The sequence below is a fragment of the Rissa tridactyla genome, chromosome 17 (genome assembly GCF_028500815.1).
Source record: "Rissa tridactyla isolate bRisTri1 chromosome 17, bRisTri1.patW.cur.20221130, whole genome shotgun sequence".
NCBI lineage: Eukaryota > Metazoa > Chordata > Aves > Charadriiformes > Laridae > Rissa > Rissa tridactyla.
This window is the reverse complement of record NC_071482.1, coordinates 3,922,726-3,935,330: the sequence shown is the minus strand read 5'-3', so window position 1 is coordinate 3,935,330 and position 12,605 is coordinate 3,922,726.

Below are 12,605 nucleotides of genomic sequence, written 5' to 3'. Positions count from 1 at the left end.
TTGAAGTGCCCCCACCGTGAAGTGTCCATGGGGATAGAAGAAGTCACTGTAGTGCTGCTACAATGAAGGCAGAATTTGTCACCCTTACCTCCAGCTGAGGCACGGTACCTCCACCACACCTTCCCCTGCCAGCACTGCACAGGGTGCAGCCATGCCTTCCCTTAGACTGCTCAAAATGCTCTGCTGCACATCAAGTTGTCTTTTTTTAAATGGGAGTTTTAAAGCAAGATTAAGAAGTAATAGTGCATGCAATGGTGCTGGCATTTCTAGTGGGAGATACCTCCTCTGTTCCCCCTCCACCGAAAGCTGCTGGAAATAGCCTTTGAGAGAAGCTCTGCTGCAACCAGAGCATCCATGAGCAGAGCTTATGTCCCGCTCTCCTTTCTTTGCGTGCTTTATAAAAGTTAATTAAAGGAGGCTGGGATTTGAAAAGTGAGAAGTACCATTGCCAAACCAGCTCTTCAGCGTTCTCTTTATTGTTCCCTCTGACCAGAACATCAGCGCAGACCTCATTCCTACTACTTACATACCATATTTCCACAAACTTAATGGTTACAATGTGGTAATGAGCAATAGATTGTCAGATGTTCAGATAAGATGGATCTAATGGCTGTATTACAGTTTGTAGGGTAAATACAGTAATTATTAAACCTCCCATTTTACAGGCATAGGAAAACTGAATTACTTACCCCAAATTTCACTTTAAGTCATTCACAGAGTGAGGGAAATTGCTGAGGTAATAACATGGCTATATTGACAGCAGTGAAAAAACTGCCAGGACTTCATCAGGTAGCTCTAGGCTCTAACAGTCGGGTAGCGAGCGTGCAGAGTTCCTGCAATAAAGAGAATACGAAACTTAGACTGGTGCACCTTGTTCTGCTACACCAGATGAGAGTGCATAAATATCATCTTGCTGTGGAAGAGATTTCCAATACCTCTTACATCCTGCAAAGTCCCAGCCAGTTGTAATGTAGTGAAGCAGCAGAGACAAAATCTTTAACAAATGGGGCCAGGAAGGAAACGGCTTTAGTTCTTTGGCCAGAAAGACTCTCTGATGAGCAGCGGTTTACATGACTACAAACAGACAAGAACCCTCTGGGCTTTTTTTAATGTCTTGCGGTCTTCATATTTATAGGAGAAAAATGCCAAGAAATATCAAAGCTGTATCTTGTCTTAGTTTGTTAGCACGATTCCCCAGCCTGCAAAGTTGACTCTTTTTATTGGGCACGAAAAAAGCCCTCTTTTCCTGTCTGTTTTCAGTGAGGACTGTCTGAGCTTGGCACAGAGGCCCTCCAACAGTTTTCAATGAGGTCTTCAGCCTCTGGCCTTGAAGCTGAATGTTACCGTGGCCCTTTCACGCTTAAATTCCTGGTAGGAAGTTTGGTTTTCATGCTTTACTATGGTTTTCCTACAAACTTTGATCTTCACTCTTGGGAGTCTCATTTACACTCAGCTGCATCCACATCTCTGTCCTTAATCTTTCATAACTGAGTGGCCTACTTATCAGAGTGTGACAGCTATCTTAACCCCCCACCCACTTGCCAATGTAGATGTAGGAGACTCTCCAACTGTTATGAGAACAGATAAATCAATTGACTAGGCTGTTTCTTGTCATACTCCAAATATTTGGGCTCCTTTGTCACTACATCTCAAGTCCCTCAATTCTCAATCAATATAGTCCCCGTCTCCGTAGCATCTGAGAGGTTTTTTTTTTGTAGAGTTGCCTGTTTGCATGAACAACTGATTCATTTTTGCTCACCATTTGCTGGACATTGCTGTATTCTTGAAGGGCCACCTTATCATGTGCGAAGAATAACAATTACTATGTTCTTAAGACCGGCTGTGTCAGCATGAGTCAGCAATGTCATCATATTGGGATGTTGTGTATGAGTAATAAACAGGCCCCTTGACCAAGCAGGGACTTGGGCGTAGGACAATATCTTCTCTTGGGTCTGTGCTTCAGTAATGACATGAAGCAATCACTCTGTAGGAAAAACAGCAAGAGTGGTTAGAGGTTTATGAGTAATGACTTTTTTTTGGGGAAACAAAAATCTGAGAGAATTGGGGCTTTTTATTTGAGAGAAGAGAAGGCTGAAAGTGAAACTTGAAAACTGCCTTCAAACACATAAAAGAAAGAAGCAGAGAAGGGAATACATTGTTCTGCATGTCCACTGGAGATGAGGCCCACAAGACAGTTCTTTGATTCTTCCCAAAGAGAAAATATATTGTGCCAATACAATCTGACAGAAAGAGGATCTGCTGGACTGCAGGGTGTAATACCTTTTGCCTGCATTTGTTGGTCTACTGAGGATTGGTGACAGGTTTTCTTTTCCCCAAGCTTCCTCCTTGGCAGTCCATTTAAAAGTGGCTCATATTTTGTTATTACCTCTGATGGTTAGCAAATGACCATATCTACGAGTTAACTCTCATTTATGATCTTCTCATAATGATAAAGTGGTTCTTTTAAGAGTCCTGTTGCCTGCCAAAAACCTATTATTGCAAAAGTCTTAAGCGATTTGCAAAATAATTTATTGGACAACTGCACTCTGAGTAAGAAGCACTAGGAAGGCTCTCATTTAATACCAGCATTTAAATACATTTTAATGTCCCCATAACCAGAGTATCCAGATGCCATGTATGTAAGCGTAGCATCGTGTCTCTCCAAAAGAACCGTTTTCCCCAGTCGTCTTTTATAAATGCTGCATTTGTCCCTGAGATAATTTCAGGAAGGAGGTTTGGAGAAGCTCGCTGAGGGCCTGCCTAGCCAAGGGATGTACCTGAGCTGTCTCTCCACAAACAGCAAGCAGCAGAGGAGGATTCATCTACACAGGCAGGTGCAAAGAGACCAAAGCTTCTCTTGCCTGTGTCCAGAGCTGGCCAAACCAAGCTGACTGTGGTCTGGAAGCCATGCAGCCATGTTAACGTATTAGGATATATAAGCTAGGGCTGGAGCTGGTTCACATCCACAGTGTAGGAATGCAGGATCATTAAACTCCATGGAAATTAAAGGAAGATCTGCACCTTGCCATAAGCAGGTAGTTCTCCCAGAGGCTGTCCATGAGGTCAAACCATGCAGGGTAGTTTTGGGTCCAGATACGAAATACATTAGTTATATAAAGATGTGTTCTTTGTGTTATTCCAGGATATTTTTAAATCATTCTCTCTCCTTCAAACACAAGATCATTCACAAAGGGGAAAGCCTTGCTAACTGAGTTATTTCCTTTTTTGAGCCTCTTACGCTAAGAATTAGGTTTTGGGTTGGTTTTTTTTTTTTTTTCTTTCTTTAAATCACATGAGTTCTGTGACTCACGAGGGCTGTAGGTGGTATTATTTGTTTTGGTGTCTGGAATCCCAACGTTAAACTTGTCTTTGTCAGGAGATTGGTTTTGGCGAGAAGCATGGTAGGAGAAAGGACATCACTTAACAGATACTTAAAATGTGGTCAGGCTCTGAAAAGTGACTCTCAGAAATGACATTGTGGTTTTCCATATTTATTTTCTCTCAACAACTTCCAGAAACAATCTGCTGAGTTCACAAATCTAAAGGTGATTTGTTGAGCTGTCACCTCTCCGCGCTCAATGGAGGGGTTTGAGAACCCCGCCCTTGTCCATGTGCCTCTTCCATCATCACTGCTAATAAGGATTCCACAACTGGAAACTAGCTGACATGTTGCTGATGGATGCACGAGGCCGAGTAAACTCCAGCTTGCTCTTCCACAGCTCCCTCGGCTTATCAGGGATAAGAAGAGCCATAATTCAGCTTCAGCTTGAGTTAACACAGAGGTGCGCAGAAGGAAGATTGTAAAGCAGCAGTCTAGTGGTCGAGACGTCGCTCTGAAACTAGGGAGGCCTTAATTCAATTTTCATCTTTAAAATAATACCTAGTCATGATGGCTGTACTCTATGCTACCTTGCCCAACTGTGGGCTTAGGCAGAGCTAGCAAAAGCAGTTTAGAGTTAGTCGATATGACTACTATGTAGATATTTTCTTTTAACATGATTGCTTTTCCATTTGGCCAAGGCAGGTATAAGGAGCGCCCAAGGCTTAAAGGAGCGTTTCCCAAAGTTTGTTTTTCGTGGTTCTGCCATTCAGCTGTGGGATCTCCCAAAGGGCAAAAGACAGCTATGCTACGTGAAGGCATGTGATAGGGAGAAATAAAATTGACATGTAGTAGCTGGAGAAGTGCTGTATTTTGCTGTATTCTCCAAATCTCATGATTTTTGGGGAATTTGTGAGTCTGATAAAGCAGAACTTTCTTCCTTTCTCACCATGCAGAAACAGGAGAATGCAGAAAGCATGGAAAAAGTAGGAAATTTAAAAATCTAAATACTGCTTTTGGCATTGGACAAAATCGATTTGTGAGTTACCAGATAACATCATCAAGAGTAAGAACTTCACATTTTATATGTCCACTTGGTAACAGACAAATTCCTGTTACCTCTTGAAAACTGAATAGAAAAGATGTGCAGGAGGAACAAGCAGCTTTCAGATGAAAGGTTTGGAGAGCAATTTGCAATAAAGACAAGTTTGTAATTGCCCTAGTGACCGCTTGCTTGAACAGAGACTGGCAAACGAAGTAGCCAGATTACTCCTTTAGCCTGAAAAAAGATGCTGGCTTCCTGGTACCTGTGCAGGATGTCAGCTAAAGACATGTGTAACATGGAGATTATATTAATCTGGCTCAAAACTTAGCATAACTGTATTTAATGCAACACTCTTGCCTGAAAACCGAAGCTAATTAGTCCATGTGGAGCGAAGCTGCTGATGCAACTAGACTGCTGCTGATGCCAGAGCTAGCAGGGGTTCCTCTCCTCATTGCCATGTAGACACAGTCATAGGATAGTAGTCAAGCAAAAATAAATCAGGATAACTGAAATGTCCCGGACTTGTCGTGGCAAAAAAGTCAATCACGCAAGTGATGATATTGAGAAAAATCACTTCATTTTTCCATGGAAAATATTCAAAGGCAGTCAAGATGCCAAAAAATTAAGTCATTCTTCTATAATCCATTATATTGTGTGTCTGTGGAGAAACATTAGGGATGATCTTCCTTTAGATACCTTAAAAATCAGGTAACCGATTTCCCCATGTAAAGACATGCATAGGTTATGAATTTTTATTTCAAGAACATGTCATCTTTACAACTGACATGCTTAGAGTATAATTGTCCTGTGCAAAGGTGGAGTAATTTTGGTTAAGCAACATTTATTGCCTTGCATTCTTTTTTAATTGAATTAACTACATTTTAAACCAGTATGTTGAGAGAAGGCTTGTTGGGAAGAAATTTTGCTTATCGAGGGCCTGAAGTTGTGAGCCAGGAGTAGGGGGTCCTATCGCGCAGTGCCGTGGGAGGTTGTTAAAGCTTGGTGCAAAACCAGCTGAAGGACAACGAAAGACTCCCATTGACTTCAAAGGGACTCAGGCAGCTTTTCTTTGTGTCGGTTTCCTCATCTTTAAAGTTGGCAGAAATGCCTGCTTCTTAGGTATGGGAGCCTAATGATTCACCCAGACTGTGCAAGGATCACGGGGAGTTTCGCCTGAGGGACAGCAGAAAAATTACAGAAGGCTTATTTTATCAGCAGTTCTTCCACGAAATGACAAAATGGTAGGAGCAAGGTTTTATCTGGTAACCCAAGAAGTTAGTAAGAGAAGACATCCGTAAAAATCTATGGAGGGCATGGAAGATGGTGGCTCTGAAACACGAATATTATGAGGTTTCAGGTTATGTTGCTGTGGAAATGTGCTACAGGTTTAGTTAATATGGCTTGAGCAGGCAGAGTTTTTGTCACAGCTATGAATATTATTGGGTGTTTGTGAAGGCCAGTAGCTACATTACCCTGTGCATCAACAGTTTGAGCTTTGCAGGTTAGGTATTTTTTTCTAAACCCAAGAGTTATGTGTGTTTTGATTCTATTTTATTCAAATGAGAAGACAGACTGAAACATTTTTAGCTCATCTCCAAAATGTCCAAGCCTGAACTAAGTCCAGATCCAGACATCCTGGTGTTTAAATGCTGATCATAGGGTGGAGTTTGGCACCTGGCTCCTCCTTCAGTCTTTCTGCTTTCAACCTTTCGCTGAATGGGCCCTAATTTTGCACCGGTGAACCTCAGCGTGAACCCAAACCTGTGGCTGGGTCTGACCCAGGAGGACTTCACAGGGACCATGGCAGAGACTTTCCCAGCCCAAGGTGGAGGCGTTGGACGAACCCTTAGGGAATCCTTGGGTTGAGGGTATATTATTTAGCCATGGGTTGAACAAGGCCATGCATGGTGAGGTCCCACGCCAGCTGCCCAGCATTAACTACAGAAATGAGTACTGGTTCCCCACCCTCACTCTCAGCTGCAGCCTCTTCGGGGCTGAGTGGGACTGGGAGGAACTGGGAGGGGTGCTGCTGGGAGTAGGGTGGAGAGAACATTGTGAAGACACCTATTGTAAAGGTGGTTGCAGTGGGGAGGCCTCTCTGAAAGGTACTTTTTAAAGCTTTCTATGTGTTTCTGGAACAAAGAGAGTGGTGGGGAAAACAGGGATAGAAGTCTATTGACAAATGATATCTGAAATTGTGATACAGACACACGCAGTTGCACGTATACCACATATTACAGTAATTTTAATTGCTTGTAATGTAGCCCCCTCTCCCCCCACCCCTTGTTCTCTCCTTCTTCCTCCTGTGCTCTCTCCCCCCGCCGGTTCCCCCCCCACGAGTTAATCTGTCGCTAGATTCTCAGCTTTTCTTTTGCTTCTGGTTTCATTTTCAGATGACAAAATTCAAGGCACACAGCTCTGCTGTCTGGTTGCCCTGGTAACGGCAGCCTATTATCGTACCTTGTCATTCATCAAGAAAGAATTGCACTTGACAGAGATAGACCAAAATGCCTGCAGTCTGCAGCATAAAAAAAAAAAAGAAAGAAAGGGGAAAAAAAAGAAAAAAAAACTGTTTTCTTTTCTTCCAAGTATGTAAAAGGCCTTTAATGCCTATTTAGCTACATGTTTTATTTAACATTGCTTATTATCCACTAAAGTGATTGTCGATACTCATAGAAATAGATATTTCCTCCTGAAAAATATATTTAAGTCAAACTTGTAATTCTGCCTTGCTTTCAACCCCTTCCACCCTGATGCACAATATAAAGGAAATGGTTAAATGATAAACATTTTGCATGTTGAATTCACCAAGTGACCACACAAATGCTGCCTTTCTGCTTAATTATATCTTGTGTTGGTTAGCTTTCCTGCTCTCTTTATAGAGCTTCAAAAATAATTAGCAGGGTACGTAATAAATAATTGAATTTTATCTTTAATTAATCCTTCAAGTGCAGAATGTTATGGAATACAGATAAGCGCATGTACATAAAAAGTACATATGTAGCATGCGTGTACACATATATAAGTTGTATGTATTTAAAAGGTAGAGGTTTGTCTGAGCATAAAATCTGTAATCACTCTTTCTGAAGTTGGGCCAGTCCCAAATTCATTGTTCTTCAAAGGCAGGAAAAGGTAATTGCTTGTTATTTTGCCTACCTCATCTTTGCCATTTGAATTAACCCAAATTAATTCCTGAAATCTGTGGCCTCATACCTTTTGGTTAGTGAGCATGTTTATGTGGTGAAACTCCTAGCGTTGTGATTTTTTTAAAAAATCTGAATATTTTTCTGATAACTGTATGGCTGTTTAAATAGCTGTAATTGAGGGTTGGGCTTTTTTGGCTATTTTATAAAAGGATTTGAGGTCAGTTTTTGCTTACATTGGTCAATTTGCTTGTTAAAGGTGAGATATGTTGTAAAATAGGTTTTATTGGCCATGTGGTATTTTAAGTACATATCCTTCTAGCTTGGGGTTTGAATCTCTGATTGTTGAATCTTTTGTCCTGGAGATCAGAGAAAAAAGGAAAGAGAGATAGCGGAGGAGAAAGATAGAGTGCACTTAAAAGAGGGGGGGCGGGAAATTCCTCCCGTAGATTCTAATGCCAGCTCTGTTTATTTTCATTAAGTGTGTCATTGGCATTATACCCAGCCTGCAGGGCTGAGGGGCTCTGAACTTTGGAAGTTCACTTTGCGCTCCCCCACCAAAAATAGAAAGCCGCGTGTTGCGCTCTTTCTCCGTTCGAGCTTTCTGTCTACACAAACTCCCACATGGGTAAGGGATACACGGGGAAAATAGGCGGTTGCGATGGCACCAAATCAAATGCAGATCTTTTCATTAGAGGGGTCCTCGGTGCGGGCGGGCTGGGAAAGGCTCCCAGGGACACATCCTTCCCACTTCAGATGCACAAACCCAGGGCGCTTCGCCACGCCGGTTTGGGCTTTATTTGTAGCGGCGAGCCAGCAACAAAAAGAGCAGGGAGAGAGGGAGATGGCACTTAAACCCTGTACTAATACGCCAGTTCCTAGAGCCACTTCTGAACTTTTTACTTTTTACTTTAATAACGCCGCAGCACCAGTGTTCATTTCCTGTTCAACCTCGGTCCTACCTTTTGATTTTTTAAATCTCCCTTAGGCTAGTGGTTTCGGCGGACAAAGAAATGAACAGGCAGAAACAATTAAACCAGCAGATACAGTGAAAACCAACACCACAGCACTTTCGCAGAAATTGCAGTGTATGAACGGATTCTGTCGTGTATTTGATGTTTCGACAGTCGGTCTTATTCTTGTAGTTTCTTCCAGCCTTCCTCTCGGCTAAAGGAATTCTGCCATCCCTTAGGACCTCATAAATACATAGAGGCACTGGAAATATTTTTTTCTGTGTATTAATATTACATGATAATCTCGTTGAAGAAAAATAAAATGCAAAATCTAGATCTTCTTAACTGCAAAATGGCTCTTTAAATCCCTTTTAAATGTTCGCATATGTCTTTATGAAAAATTGGAATTTGGAATGTTTATACAGCCCTGAATAGTGCAAGTGAATATCCTTAAATTAGCTTTTCAACTTGATTTACAGCCTGAAAATTCTGTAACAAGACGCGAGTGTTATCTGTTAAGAATGGAATAGGTTTTTCTGTTATTGTCTGTCTGTGTGTCTTTGCTGTGAAACAAAATGGGAGCCAAAATGCCAGCTAGAAAATGAACTTTCCAGAGGAGAAAAGGCTATGTGGGAATTAACAAAGCAGGAATTAACCTACTCAAAAAATAAAATGCTGCTTGATGATTTTATTTAAAATAAAAGTTTTTAAACAAAGATTTATTGATCTAATCTTACAATACAAGGAAAGAACCAAGTCCCTGGTAGTTGATATTTGTTTTACTTGAGAAAGGACTAAACGTCTATCAGATCTGTCTAATTAATTGGTTCTGTCTACTGATGTGTGTATCGTTTATCTCTCTGTCTTTTCAGGCCCTTATTTTGTGCTTATACTCCTGGTACCTGGCTATGTGATACATCAGAAAATAAGGGTAGTGGGACAGAGCTTTTTGTACTTCCGAGCATTTTTAACCCTATGTTCTGATTCAGCCACCCAAAAAGTTGTTGACTGAAGTTTCAGTTGGGTGGATGGAAATGTATTTGTAGACGGCAAGGCCGTAAGAGACCCCCATAAACAGCTTGTCTGGGCCCCTCCCTACGCGGAGCCGGGGAACCTCGCTCAGTAAACTCTACACACAGTGTTTCAGCAACTACTTTAGCTTTATTTGTACTCTGGCACAGGGGGAATAGTCGGTTCTCTGAAGCCAAGTTTTTAAAGCACACTTGGCACATCCTCTGGGCTCGAAGTCACCTCCGAAATAAGTGTAAGTCAGAGAGATGCTTTCTATGGGTCTGACTCCGTAAAAAGCCCTGTCCTGCTGTGGGAGGAGGGAAGCCCATGCAAATGCTCACAAGCCTCCAAAAATTGACTCTGGAGGTGAGGAGGGCTGCTGCGAGGTCTTAGAGGAGGCTGCTCTGTGTGAGAGCCAGATGGAGGTTTTATTGAATCCAGCCTTTGGGTATCGACACAATAAAACACCTCCTGTAAACCAAACTCTCTCTCTCTCTCTCTTCCCCTTTCTTTCTTTTTTTCCCCACCCCTCTCTCTTTTTCTCTCTTTCCTCCTACTGCAGTGAAAATTTGAGGAATGTTGTGAGTAGACCAAAACCATGGCACAGCGTGTGCTTATCTAAAGTTCAGTCAGAACAGAGTGACTCTCCTACCTTTGGATCTGTCTGAAATGAAAATGTCATGGCTCAGATTCCCACTTTTGCTCATGATGAGTTATATCCTGTGCTACAAATCTTTCCTTGCGGTGACCGATGCTTTTCTCAAAGTGAGACGCAGTTGTGGGACAGCGAGAGGAAGGCTCATACTATTTGTCTCCTTGCTCCACGAGTATATAAAGTGTATGCATTTCTGTACTATTCTTGCACGTAGAATCACTGTTTTCAGTGGCTCCACTGAAGGTTAAGATTTAGATCTAAGATCTAGATGTGAGGAAGGGACTCAGCTGCCAGCTTTTCTAAGTCCTGTTCCAAAGGTCAGAGCTGCGATCTTCTTTTCCATTCTGGAGGAACTGAAACACAATGCTTTCTGGTTGTTGGTGGTTTTTTTTTCCTCCTCTTTTTTTTTTTTTTTGGTAAATTAGTTAAAATGGAGCAAAAGCAAGTGAAAGATGTAGTTGGAGAGTTGAGGGGCATATATGCAGGACGGTGTTGTGATAGTGGCTTCTGTTGAATGTTATGAAAATAGCCCAGAGGTACCGTCTGAGCAGTGTAGTTTGTTGGGCAATCCAGAATCTTGTTGGGATTATTTCCATCGAGCACGAAACATTAATTTTTATCTATTTTCAGTATTTCTCTCTGATGAGCAACTTATCATTTTAGTCTTTGACACTATGACCTCCAGATTTTAGGTCTGATTTTCAGCTTCTGCCACGGGATGGGTACGCCACAGAACTACATCTAGTAGAGAATATAGTTTTCTGTTAGTGGAGGGGGACATTGTCCATGCTCGTAAGGGCTGTGCTGATTTCTACTCACTTCACACCAATATATTGACTCTGGATCCAACTTTCCTTGGGCCTCTCTGGCTTGAAACTTTACTTTTCATGTGCCTGCGTGGTGGCTGAGGTTAGTGGGGAGGGTTTTCCTGTCAGCTCCTATATTAGAGCAAAAGAGGGTAAAGGGGCTGCTGGAATTCCCTTTCTGCCGAGCCGATACCAAATTGCCATCAGGGTATTTGTTTTCTGCTTGCAGGGGTGATTCTAGGACTAACATGTACCTCATGGGCAAGCGATCCTGCCTAAAACTACCCCTGAAATGTCTGAAGTTAGAAAGTGCTAGCGGAAGGCGGTTCTTCCATAATTCTGCATTGTAGTAGTACTTTTTCCTGCATAAGAAGCGATGGCTGAGGGTCATAATTAAGGATTTTGGACTTATGGATTTTAATGATCCGTTGTAAACTGGGAATGGCAAATGTGAAGTTCCGAAGCTCTGCATACACTTTTATACTGTCAGAAACAGCTGTAAAAGCTGAAATAAATCTTTAAATAGTTTTCCTGTATCACATCGATGAAAGATCATTTCTGTCCACGTCGTGGACAGTAGCGTTTTGTTTTGTTTTGCTATATCCACAGAAATACCGTAGTTTACATAAAGATAAGACAGGTTTTCTGATTTTTTCGTATTCCCCCCAGGGCAATTTTTAAGCTTAATTGAATTAATACAACTAGGGAAACTTTATTTCTTATAGGAGGACAAACCAAATGGCCCCATTCAAATATCCCCTTCTTTCTTTTTGAAATTTGGTTCACAATTTAGATCAAGATTAAAAATTTCTGAGTGGGGAATTGGTTTAATCATTAGGTGCGGTGTGTTGCCAGACTGCAGATCTGCAGCAGTTTAGTGAGGCATCAGTGGGTCTTTGCGGTCTCTTTTCTCAATTTAATCTGTAAAAAACTAAATGCTGCTTTGTTTCATTATCGTTTAAGTGTTTTGGCAAGGACTTCAGCCAGATTTTACAGCTCTTTCCACCTTTTCCCTCAAATTCCTGTAATCAGGCTGTTTTAAAAGCTGGTATCTGATTATTCCTCTATTAGTTTCCCCCAAAGCATATCTTCTCAGAAGCAAAAGGTGATTAGAACCACTAATGCTGCTGGATTACCACACCCCGTACGGTCGCCTTTAAAAAGCTTCTGTTTAGAAAATGAGACAAAAGTCCAAAAATTGGATGAGGATTTCAATTGTGGAAAAACCTGAATGAATAAAAATGCCTCTATTGTTCTTCTTCTCCCTATTTGTTTCAACTACATCATTTTAGACATGATAACATGGACATGCATAGGATAGATATTTTCCACTAGCAATAAATGGGATGCAGGAGCTTAAAGGAGTTAGAGCAGGCTTTTGCCACCCAGCTGCTGGCTGCTAAATACTTTTTAAATTTTGATTTAATGACCAACGTGAATTTGCATAGAAAAAAGCAATGGAGGAAGGAAAAAATGTGGAAAATTTAATGTGTGTGTGGATACCACTGCTATAAATAAATGTTTCCCCACACACCACAAACAAAGGGCGAGAATGGCTGTTTCTGTTGATATTTTAGCATTACTTTTTAGTATCAGCCAGGCTGCTGGTTTTGATCCTCCTTTTCTTCCTTGCCAAGCACTTTCTTTTTACACTTCGTAGCAATGAGGTGTTG